This window comes from Electrophorus electricus, chromosome 2, assembly GCF_013358815.1.
Source record: "Electrophorus electricus isolate fEleEle1 chromosome 2, fEleEle1.pri, whole genome shotgun sequence".
NCBI lineage: Eukaryota > Metazoa > Chordata > Actinopteri > Gymnotiformes > Gymnotidae > Electrophorus > Electrophorus electricus.
The window spans coordinates 18229639-18241672 of NC_049536.1; the positions used below are offsets into that span (position 1 = coordinate 18229639).

The following is a 12034-nucleotide window of genomic DNA, read 5'->3' on the forward strand; positions in this document are numbered from 1 at the left end:
CATTTAGCCTTAGCCTAGCACTCCCCTGCCCTTCCCTCCCCACCCAAATGTGCACAAGCATACGCACACTCTCAGTTCATATATAGAAAACACACCATTAGGAACACTGCCAAAATAGCTTCAACCCTACGCATATAATACAGAGGTAATCATCTGAACATTCCTTGCTATGGGCTATAAAACTGGCTGTGTGAAAAATCTCAGATAGCAAGTGCAGGTGGGTTTAAGGGCTGTTAGCAAAAGCAGAATGGTTTAATTTAATGACTAAGGCCCTCCATGCCCCTCACACAGTCTTTGTGGCTTTTCTGACGAGAAGCCCTGTCAAAGCCAAATCTCTTATTACCAGAAGTCAGATGAGTAGCCTTAAACCATGCTCCAATAAAATGATTAGCACCAAAAAGATTATTTAAAAATAACCAAAACTGTGAGTTAAAAGTATTTTATAAAAATTCACAATTACTGAGATACATAAAGAATTATAATGTAAATTCTTAAAACAAAATAGCTGTAAGCAAAGGAAATGATAAAAACAGAACAACTGTGCCTATTGGTTGTTTTACTTTTGGTCCACCATAAAAATCAGTTTCAAAATGACATGTATAAGGAAAAGCAAAACAGACCGGGTGTTGAAACTAACAGAACAGCATTAACAAATAAATATATCAGAATAAAAAAAAATAGATACATATACTTTATCTAATGTGATTCAAAAATGCTAAAAGAATTTTACAAAATTTGACTTATGCACATGAACTAAACTGAAACAGTAGCTAGTTACTACCCATTTTATCAACAAATGTTGAATGAGTTGGTGAACAATCTGTCCGAGGTTCTGGAGTGAGTGGCCCTTACTGAGGGCTGGGAACCTCTCCGCACCTTCACGGCTCGTACAAAAACACTGCTTCTCACCCAGCACATGCCACCTCTGCTTTCCACACCCTAGTTGACATGTGTGACACTCTCAGACACTCTAATAGGAAGGCTGAACTAGAACAGAGCAGTGATTTTTCAATTTCATGCTTGTTCAAAACTCATGGCAAGTGGAATGCCCAATTGAAGCCCAAAAACATCTGAAGTGAGAACAGTGCTTAACAAAATACTCCTAAAGTGAAACCAGTGCTTAAACACGTTACCATCTTTCACACTGAATACATTACAATGCAAATGATAATCTGGACCTGATATTGCATGACACGACAGCACAGCCTGGGTTAGGTGTGGGGGTATATTAAGTTTAGGGTATGGCTGGATAAGGTCAAGGTATGTGTGTACATGTGTATGTACCATGTAACCTTTGCTGATGTTCCATCAACAAAACACTAGCCATAAGTGACAACCATTCATAAATTATGTTTTTAATGACTGAGAAATTTTTTATAATAAACCTCAGGCAGCTTTCTAATCTTATGCATCCGTACTTTAACTGTTTTAAGACAATAAAAAAACTCCCAAGTAAATCTGTCCTGCAAACCAATTTAAAATTACCCACGGCTTCTGCATGGAGCAAACAGATGCTAGTAGTGTCCAGTTCCCATAACCTTTGTCTTGCACCGGGAGTGGCTACTGGGGGGAGATACTGCAACTAGGTCACAGTGGTCAACACAACTATTACATCACAAAGCTTGCTGTCTCTTCTCATTTACTCACACTCTCACTCATTCATTCAGTCTTTCTCACTCACTCACTCACGCCGGCAGGCAGGCAGATGGACACTTGGCTTCATTCTCTGTCATTCTCTTCATTCACTATCAGAAATGCACTCATTGTTGTAGCAACATCTGCCTGGGTCTAGCACTTGCCAGGTGTTCAGGGTTAGGTCCGACACGAGCAAAAAAACGCCCCCACATATCTGTTCCATCAGGACAACTAAATGTGTGAAGATACAAAAAGACAAACATTGCATGAATGTGCATGTCCTAAGTGTAGAAGCTGGTTAAGCTTAAACCTTAATATTTTTTGTGTCAAAGCCAAATAAACTTATTAACCTAAGCAAGCTTTAAAAAGTAAAACTTACATAAGACTAGATGTGCAAAAAAAGTAAAAGGTGTCTAACTTACCTAGTTGTTAGTCTGAGAAATGCAGCATCTCTTGTTTGCAGTGTCAACCATAAATTACAAAAGGGCATACCAGTAAAACAGTAAAATCGAGAAGACCAATTTTCAGACGTCGGCAAGCAAGTTATTTTGTACTCCTTACCTACTTTATTCTACAATTGTGTGGATATGAAATATTATAATTGCTATATATATATATATATATATATATATAGCAATTATGGTTCAGTGTTTCTTATCAAGACCACCTTCACCTGCTAACCTAGCTAGCCAACATTACAGTAACGTTAGCTATGCTAGATGGCGAGTGTTTATTTATTTTAGTTAGCTAGGTTAGCAAGTTAAGTCAGCTAGCTGGATCCATTATCTGGACCTCTTTTTATGTATTGGCGTTATATAACGCTACAACGCAGAAGTTTTTATGCTGAACTGTATTGCGTTAACCGTCAATTAACTTCCAGGATGAACCGTTTAAGAGAGTTCCGTCACTGCTAAAAACACTAGATAGCTAACCTAGCTAACTAGCTAACAATCCATCACTATTGTAGCTAACTAGTTAGCTCGGTTAACTTACCCGTGGAGTTGGCGTTCCTGAAAGAATCCCGGATGGCTTACTTGCTTTCTAGGACTATGCTAAATGGCTAAAGGGTATAAACTTAAACCTAAATCGGACACTTTTCGGTATAAAACACCACAGTCTTACGGTTAGACGCATCCTCTCGTGAAGAAGGAAACAGTTCAAATCCACTTCTGTCGCTGTTATTGAACTTTCAAGTCGCCGTTTTTGTAGCTCGTCTTTCGTCTCTGCTCGCTAAAATTCGACCTTAGTTATTCGACACTGACATTGACGTCACTGTCATGGAAACGCAGACCCGCCTACCAGGTGTTCGCTCCCGAACACGATTTGTTGTCCATTATGTGGTCTGTCCTGTGTTTGCCTAGGGATAGAATCAGCCAGATGTTGCTGATTTCATTGTGTTTTTACCTAGGGATTAATGGAATTAATACTTTTGTAATCATCACTGCTGTCAGATATTGGTCTGCTGAAGTGGTAGCCCTTCCTGAAGAAGGGGTCTCGTTTCGTATCAGATTTCCGCTGCGTAGGTGCATATACGAATAATAGCCTACGTGACTGCAAAATAACCACATACATTAAAAAGTATTTTATTCGATACACTTGTTAATTGTTTGATGTTGATGTCTTGGATTAAAAAAAATGAACATTACAAAAAAAATCTTTAAAACTGCTATTGGAACTCCGTTGGACTAAGTAGAATAGGAGACGAGTGATTTTGCCAGAGAACAACCCGTAACCCTTGGTAGCGCCGTGCAGTTCTCCGGAATCCATTTGACAGCTCAGCAGCTAAACAGTTTGTTTCTATGGTATATTTATATTTATTTATATGGTATATTATTGATCCTGTCACTGTTTAGAGGCGGGAAGGGGTGCCATCACTGTCATAATTCCTTGATTAACCGAGGAACTATGGGTGGTCCACGGACCAGAGGCTATCAGTATGTTGACAAAGACAACAGAAAAAAGTGGGTTATGTCATTTTATATGCACAAGATGGTGCACTAGCAGCGTACAGTAGCCTACATTACCAAAACTGAAAATAAAATAAATTTCGAAATCACCCACTAGAGGGCAATGTCTCATTAATTATACATATCTATTTATTTGGCATGTTTCACTTTAGGTCCAGCATCTCTTGTAAATAATACAATATTACCAAATATTAAATAAAATAAAAGACCTGATACATTTTGTATAGCTCAATCTAAACAAGTGGTTTTGGATGTAAAAACACCCACACTGCCTGCATCTCAATTATTCCAAGGCTTGCATGTCTTATTTTGCATATGTTCTGGATATGTAATGTCTTATATACGATTAGGATGTAATTGATAATATACAGACCTGGAATGGTTAGTTACAAATGGGGTGCAAATTATAAACCAGTATTAAGGATAAACTAGCTCGTGGTTGCACAGAAAAGTAACCAAGGTATAGAATAAACTTTTTTTTTCTGTATAAAAAAAGGATAACTATGTATAAACATAAGATGAAAGTCAACATTATGTCTGAAAATTAAACCTTTAACTCCCAGGACCTGATGCTGGGTTCATAATGTCATTCTTCACTATTGTGACCACATAACTTTTGTATTTATTTTAAAGTGATTATTGAATAATTCACTGCAATTACAGAGTAATATACCTTAAGATAATAGCTAAATAATACGTTAGGAATTTAAGAGGTTAAAAGCCCAAGAGGCAGTATATAAAGGAAGAAGAAAATGGCCTAAAACAGAACATTGAAGCACACTCTATTGTACTTTTCGAACACCATATTGCACTTTTAGTTTAGGAAAACCCCTCACTTAGTTTTTTGATGGTGATGCTCAAATTCAACAGTGGCAGAAGAGAAAGATCCAGAAACTTTGGTAAGCAGAATGCCCTTTAACCTCTGCTGATTCTGAGCTATGATCCTGCACACCAGACTGAAATACTGAGTTATTACTACTCAAAAAAAGAGACCAGTTAAATATTTATTAACCCCCCCCCCCCCCCCCCCCCCCGCAGTCACTGGTAAGCATTCCTGAAGTAATTTAGATGGTTTGGAATCAAATCCAGAAGTTGTTGGTCTAGAGGACAGCTCGTTAAACACAGTATAAGTAGCTCCTCAAAACGTTCTTGAAATATGAGGCCTCCTGAGTGGTTATCATCTGGAGCTGTAAAAGACCACAACGGGCTACTGGCAGTTTGCTACAGAGTTCTACCCCATGTACTCTCAGTTTTCGTACTAACAAAATCAGAGACATTATTGCTAAGTTCTGGAGGAATCTGAGACTTGTGAATGTCCTCATTATCTGTTAACTGAGATACTGTATTAAATAAGAACCTAATATTGTTCTTACTGCTTTCTATCAAGTTTGAAAAATTAAGTTGTTCCAGATGTAACAGGAGCCTAATGATAGTTAATGAGAAATTCCATCCATGTTATTTAGAAGAGCTTGTTTTTTTCTGCCATTTCTGCTCACACTGCTGAGACATGTATCAGAGAGCATGTGACTGTTACCTGTAAAACATAATGGTTCTCCTAATAATTGTCATACATGATTGTTTTTGTGTATGTGTGTGTGTGTGTGTGTGTGTGTGTGTGTGTGTGTGTGTGTCTGTGTGTGTATGTGTGTGTGTGTGTGTGTGTGTGTGTGTGTGTGTGTGTGTGCGCGTGTTTGAGTGGGTTGGGACATCATAGTTAAATTGGGATATGATTAGCATACTTTTAGCACAATTGCAATATCAGGCATTACATTGTACCCCCAGAAAAGCCCCAGAGTCCATGATTCAACCCTAAAGTTATTCTCATTTGGATTATGGAGTTTAGCTTTCATCCAAGAAGAAAACAGCCCTTGTGTCCTGGTCTTTGGTGGGAAATGCTAATCGGTGATTAATGCCTTTGGAACATACGTTTCATGTGCAGCAGAGGTCTTCTGCACATAGTAGTCCTATTCCGGTGTTTGCCCTTTTATTTATTTACACATTTATTTGGTTGTTTGAATGCAGTCTCATAAAAAATACAATAATTAATATGCTTTAAAGAAAAAAAATATTAGCAAGATTTACTGTAATAGTTATGTTGGGCAAAATGCAGCACACCCACAACCAACCTAAGCACACAGGCGAGCTTTGGGCTGATTTAATGGAGTAATTTTGCTGATTTGTTGAAGTCGTTTTGCCTCTGCTTTGAAACAGTACACACTTCTGCGTCCTTCACCAATGGCATTTCAAATGTGCGATGGTGTACAGGTAACCCAGTCACCATTTTCTGCTGCACACTAGAGACATTACTCGTGATGGTAAAACACATGGGACCGTATATACATGCAGAAGTGCTGACTAGAGAAGCACCACCATAGCTCACTGTCTGGGAATGCCCATCTGGCTCGGCAACATCTCAGGAGATTGCATTCCTAAAAGTGATTGGCTATTAAGGGAGTGAGGGGAATATATTAATAGGCCCTTACTTTTAACGGAGCAGATGTACTGTGGATAGACAGAGGCAGATGGTGGAGTTCAACTCATTCTAGGACAATATCAGCAACATACTGTGTGCAGTATTGCATCTGTAAACATGTAATTGTCTCATATCGTGTTTTGACCTTGTGACGCTTTCGTCCAGGAGTAGAGAATTTTTCATGACCAGCCGTAATCAGCATGTTGTAAATTGCGGGTGTTCATTAGGGTTAGAGCAGAAGCACCCGGTCCCAGCATGGTCTTTTTCAGTACTGTAAGGGAAGGCAGAGGAATATTAATGTGCAAGCAGAGAGAGGTTCCAGATAGGCAGAGAGAGAGAGAGAGAGTGAGAGAGAGAGAGAGAGAGAGAGAGAGAGAGAGAGAGAGAGAGAGAGAATAGAACTGTTAAAAAGAAATCAAACAAAAAAAGCCCAATGTAATCTGTGCCATGCTGCAGAGATTGTGCTTCTGTTCTTTTTAATTTCAGTGAGCATAATTATCTTCTTTTTATTATCTTTCTGACTGATACCCGTTTCATTTAAAGGTTTTTATTGTTCTTTAATAAGCTTTTTAAAAATTTGTTTGCTTAAAAATACACTGCAGTTTCTCCCCTGCTTCATGAGAAGAGTAATTACGATTAACCTGAACATGCTGCTTATAGCCTACAATTCATTATTCTGGCCATAAATGAAAGCCGAGTAATCGGAAAATCTCGGGACTGGGAACTACCTCGGTCAGGGCCCCTGCTTTACGGAGAAACCAGATTAATCCCTAATGCGAATAGTGTGTATATTGCTTTAGTTAATACAGTGCAATATGTATAGTTCAGCATATTGTTGTGTTTTTTTGATAGGCCTATATGATTTTTAATAGTATGTCCTACCACCATATCTTGAATCGGATCAAACGAACAATACTGAATATGGAAGACATCACCTGCGGAGAGTTGACTTAGGACAGCGGCCTCTCTGATTCCATCATGATATTCAATAATGCATTTGAGAATGCCACATGAAATCAGTTTTTGATTACAGCATCGGACATACGGAGGGAAAAACTGAGCTCTATGACAATAGACAACGACCCTGATGTCAGCAATAAAGGAGCAGTTGCTTTTTCCAGCGGCGAAAGCGTGCATTATTGAAAAGGAAGCCATCCAGAAACGTCATTGGACTCGAGCTTCTCATACGTTAAAGGCTTCCGATAATAAGTCGGCGTCTGCACGCCATGAAACCGAATAAGCCTCCGTCTATCAAAGCATCAGGGATGTTTTCCTGGAACTCGTGAAGATGGGCGTAAACTTGGAGAGCTCCCGGTGCCTGCGTTCCACATTAGTGGACGCTGACCTCTGCCTTGTGGTCTACGTTATTGGAATTGCAGCCTGCGCAGAAGTGCCATCGTTCACCTCTTCATCTCTACTGAGGGGGAAGCCACCAGGTCAGAATGTCAGTGCTAACAGTAGTTTGTAATAATATCTTATTTATAGCCTCTGACAATGTTTTACAAGATAGGCTACTGCATTCCAGGGTAGTTCTTTCAGTTTGCATCATAGACTTGTCTTTCTCTCTCCCGCTTTCTATTTTTGCACATGTGGTTGCACATGTGTAACTTCAGGGATCCAACAATCCTTAATAAAAAGTAAACAGGCCAGCTGAACTTGTCACCAGAGGTGATATCACATCAGACTAAACAAAGTAAGAGAGTATGTTCTGACGGAGCACAAACTGCATGTGGTCCTTCTCGGCTTTAAAGAAAAAATTAATCGAAAAGCCAAACCGGCCCATCTCCACAGATACATGGAGGTTTTTTTATAGGATTCATGTGTTAGACAGAATCTTTGGTTTGGCAGCCTATTAATTCCTAAAACAAATTAGCCACTCATATTTTGAAGAATGGGGAAAACTGAGGGGAAAAACCTCCCAGCAATTTGGCTTCTTAAAGACATCTGTCATTTTCACATGTTCATGAATCGTAAAAATGTTGAGTGAAGCCACTGATACCCAATAGATCTTACATTACTCACAGAACAAGAGATGGGTTGGGCATTTTAAGGAAGCTCAATTTAAAATGTAATAGAATGAAACCTTGAGATTGATTTTATTGCCATATGTTGGTGGTCAGTAATTGTCTTGGCCAACGGGAAAGAGTGACTGTGTGGGTACCTTCAGTGGAGTGGAACGTTCCAGATGGACAAAAACGATTTAACACCAGTCTCAGCAAGCTGGAGGTACCAGCCACACACACACACACACACACACACACACACAGACAGACACACACACACACACACACACACACATACACACATTAAAAGCATCGCACTTAGCCCGTGTCTCCTCCAGTCACACATGGGCGTGCATGGTTGCATTTAAAGCTAAAACGCTGGAATGATTGGCAAGCCCTGGAGAGTCTGCATTCTAACTACTGTTCTCTGGTAGTACCATACAACATCCTTTCCAATCATCACAAGTGTACTTCTGACTTATGGAAACTACTTTCCTAATAATCTTCAAAAATATAGATTAGATAATGTCAAATAATATCTGGCAGGCTTTTAAAAAAGCTTTTATACCATTTGAAATTTCACTTATCTCTGATAGACATTAAATTAGGCATTGGGTTTGTTTTGCCAGCCTAAGCATGGGGTTGATCTCAAGCTGATGTTAATTAGCATCTCCGTCATTATGGGAAGCAGGTGGGCTTTATTAGGAGTAACCAGGATGCCAGATCCAAATACACACACATTTATGTACTTTATTTGATTCCACCTTCAATGAAATTATTACTAGGAAACAAATCTTCTAAATATGTCCAACATGATACACAGTTAATTTATTCGTTAGCGATATTATAGTTCAAGAATAAAGGAATCAGTCTTGTGTCCTGTGATGGTTAAGATTAAACAGGATTTAGCCTTGTGCAGTCCTGTAGGTCAAAGTTCATGCACTGCAAGTCTGTGCATATGTCCAAGACTAAAGCAATAAGCTTTTAAAAGACTAAAACAATAAGCTAACATTTAAATCCTTAAGTATGGAGGGTATTTAAGTCCTTAAGGTTGCCACCAAAACGTAAGGATTTAAATGTTAATTTATTGTTTTAGTCTTTGGCAGTCTTGTACATGTGCACAGACTTGCAGTAAAGGCTGGTATTTGATTATTTGTATAGTTTATCATCTAATAAAAACCAATCAAGTGGACATGATATTTCAAAACTGAAAACGTCAGTGTAAAGTCTCACATTCTCACACATACACAGACACAAACACACACTAACATACCCATGAATACACACACACATTATAGATTATTACAGGAGCAGTTCATCTTATGAGAAAAGGTGTAAATGTGATAACCCAAACACACACACACATACACATACATACACACCTACTCATAAACATAAGCATACATCCACATGCAGAAGTTCTGCTGTTTCGCCCACACTGATCTCTGGGTGTATATTTCTTAGTCATGGTCACACTGCACAAAATGTGCCTCTAAGGGTATTATAAGTCCCATAGTATTGTAAAAGGATGAACTGGTGATTTGAAAAAGGTTCGGGGTCAGGTTGTGCATATGGCCACTAAGACACAAAAAGTATTTTAAAAATTACAGAAGGTAAGGAACAGCAAATTAGCAGGTTTAACATTGTTTGGCTGCATGTTTCTCTTGTTCAGCAGAATCTCGTATACCAGCCATCATCCAGTCACCTGTCTGTCACAGGGATTCGACCCCTGTGGGCAGTCTCCAGTTTGCCTAAGAATTTGTTAGTACAATCAGCAGTTACATCACTTCCTTGGCTCAGTGATGTGCCTGCTGGTGCCATAGTGACTCGCGTCCAAGAGTAGGGACATAAAATTTGCACGAACACACATATACACACACACACACACACACACGTACACACACACACCTAGCAGCCAGCAGAATCTCGAATGAGATGTCACATTTTCAATCCACTATATGTAGACAGTGCTATAAGCAGAGAAGAGATTCGCTAATAAGAGGAAAATTCCAGCTCCCAACTAATTCAATCATTTCTCTCAGAAAAGACCCCTAAATGAGTGACCTAATAGCCATGAAAGTGCAGAGAGCATATAAGATGGTCATTACCATTAAACAACAAAGTGTCAGGAGAGAGGAGACACACAGAGGAAAGGACACTGTAACTGTCAAAAGGGAAAGAAATGGTTAGCTGGGTGTAACATAGTCACTGTGTGAAAGGAGCCAATGTAATTGGTTGTCTTCTGTTATGCTGTGTGTCATTTTAATGATGTAATGTTGCATGGCATTGTCTTGTGTTACACTGTGTGTCATTTTAATGATGTAATGTTACGTGGTATTGGGATGTTTGCTGGCTGAAATAAAGAAAAAAATCACCAGCTGCAACTGCAACCATTTGTTTATGTTTTTACCTTGAACTTTAACAAACATTAAATACTTTCTACACTACAGGACTGTGCGATGGTTATTATACATCCGAGTCCTTCATCACAAAAAAGGGGGTTTGAGCTGGAAGGGTCCCAGCTGTGAGAATCCCTCCCAGACGGAGCTCTTTCAGGGCCTAAGGTGGGGATATCCTATTGTAGCCCAAAGCATCAGTTTCACAAACATAATGCTGCCTTCCTCGTGGATTTTCTGTCCTTCACAAGCTTCCTACAGAGTTAAACTTACTGTGTATCAATTACTCTTATCTAACTAATTAAACTGAGTTTAAACATCTTTTTCAGTTATAGTAAATAAAGTTCAAATGTATCTTTTTTTTCCAGTTCAAGACTGATGGTTTAACTGAGTGAAATATCTCTCTCTCCCTTTACCATTCCACCTGTCTGTCTCCCCTGTGCCCTCCTGGATTGATGTTTTGTGTTAAGTAAAGCTGAAGCTACTCGTGTTCTCTCACTCCATCAATAGTGAATACATTAACCATATCTACTGGTTAAAGGAGCCTATTCATTTCTCCGCTCCTGTCCCAACAGGGCCAGGGGCTCCTCTTACCACTCCTCCCCTGGAGCTGGCGTCAGGCTTGAGGGTGAATCAATGTCCATTGAGCGAGAGGGGAGGAGAGGAGAGGAGGGGGAGGTGGAGGAACAGTGAGGAAGTTCCCCTGACTTTATTTTCTGAAGGGCAGATAAGGTGTTCATGTTACCCAAGAGGACCCTGCAGACCTCATGAGAAGGGAGAAAAAAAAAAAAAAAAACATGGGGTGGGCCAAGGAGGAGGTACAGGGACAGGACGAAAGAAAAGAAGTGTAAGGGAGAGAAATGAGAGAAAGAAATGGAAGCATGTGAGACGTTGAGAAAGGGGAGCGGTTGTAGATGGGGTCCTGCTCGTTGTCTGCGTTCCATGCTGCTGGGGTTGAGAAGCATCAGCGCTAATGGATATCATGGACTCTGCTGCTGTCAAAGCACTGCCAAGACCTCAATTAGCGTTAACTCCACAAAATAGCCAAGTGTACAGATACCTGCACCTTCCTCTGCTCGAGAGAGAAGCTCTGTTCAACATCACATTCACACTTCTGTTTGTGTGTTTCATTTTCTGTCTCCGTCTGGTGTGTGCATGTGTGTCTGTGCGTGCGTGCATGTGTGTTTGTGTTCTGATGCTTTTGTAAAGGTTATTTATTACATGGGCGCACTCAGTGAGGATAGCCTTGACATTTAGACCATAACTCATAACCTAAAACAACAGCATACAGAACAAACACACACACACACACGCACCTGCACACATGCACGCACATGCACACGTGCACATACACACACGCACACACATAAACACACATGCATAGACACAGCTGTATGTCTTAATTTGGCCAAATAGCATAATAAGGTAAAATCAAGGGGTTGACTCTCCACTTTAACTCTAATTATTAAAGCAGTGTTCATGCAGTGTTCATGCAGTATTTACTGCGATGTTCTTTGCTATCCGTAATGCCATAATGATAAACATATCACTATAATCCCA

At 39.7% G+C, this 12034-nt stretch overlaps 1 long non-coding RNA gene across 1 annotated transcript; it reads right to left on the bottom strand.

Moving 5' to 3' along the window:
• Positions 1-488: 488 nt before the first annotated feature.
• Positions 489-2890, bottom strand: LOC113591813. Its single transcript, XR_003412242.2, has 3 exons — positions 2629-2890; positions 2058-2087; positions 489-1866 (listed from the first exon to the last, which is right to left on the bottom strand). It is a non-coding gene; the product is annotated as an uncharacterized LOC113591813 (long non-coding RNA).
• Between the last annotated feature and the right edge of the window lie 9144 nt (positions 2891-12034).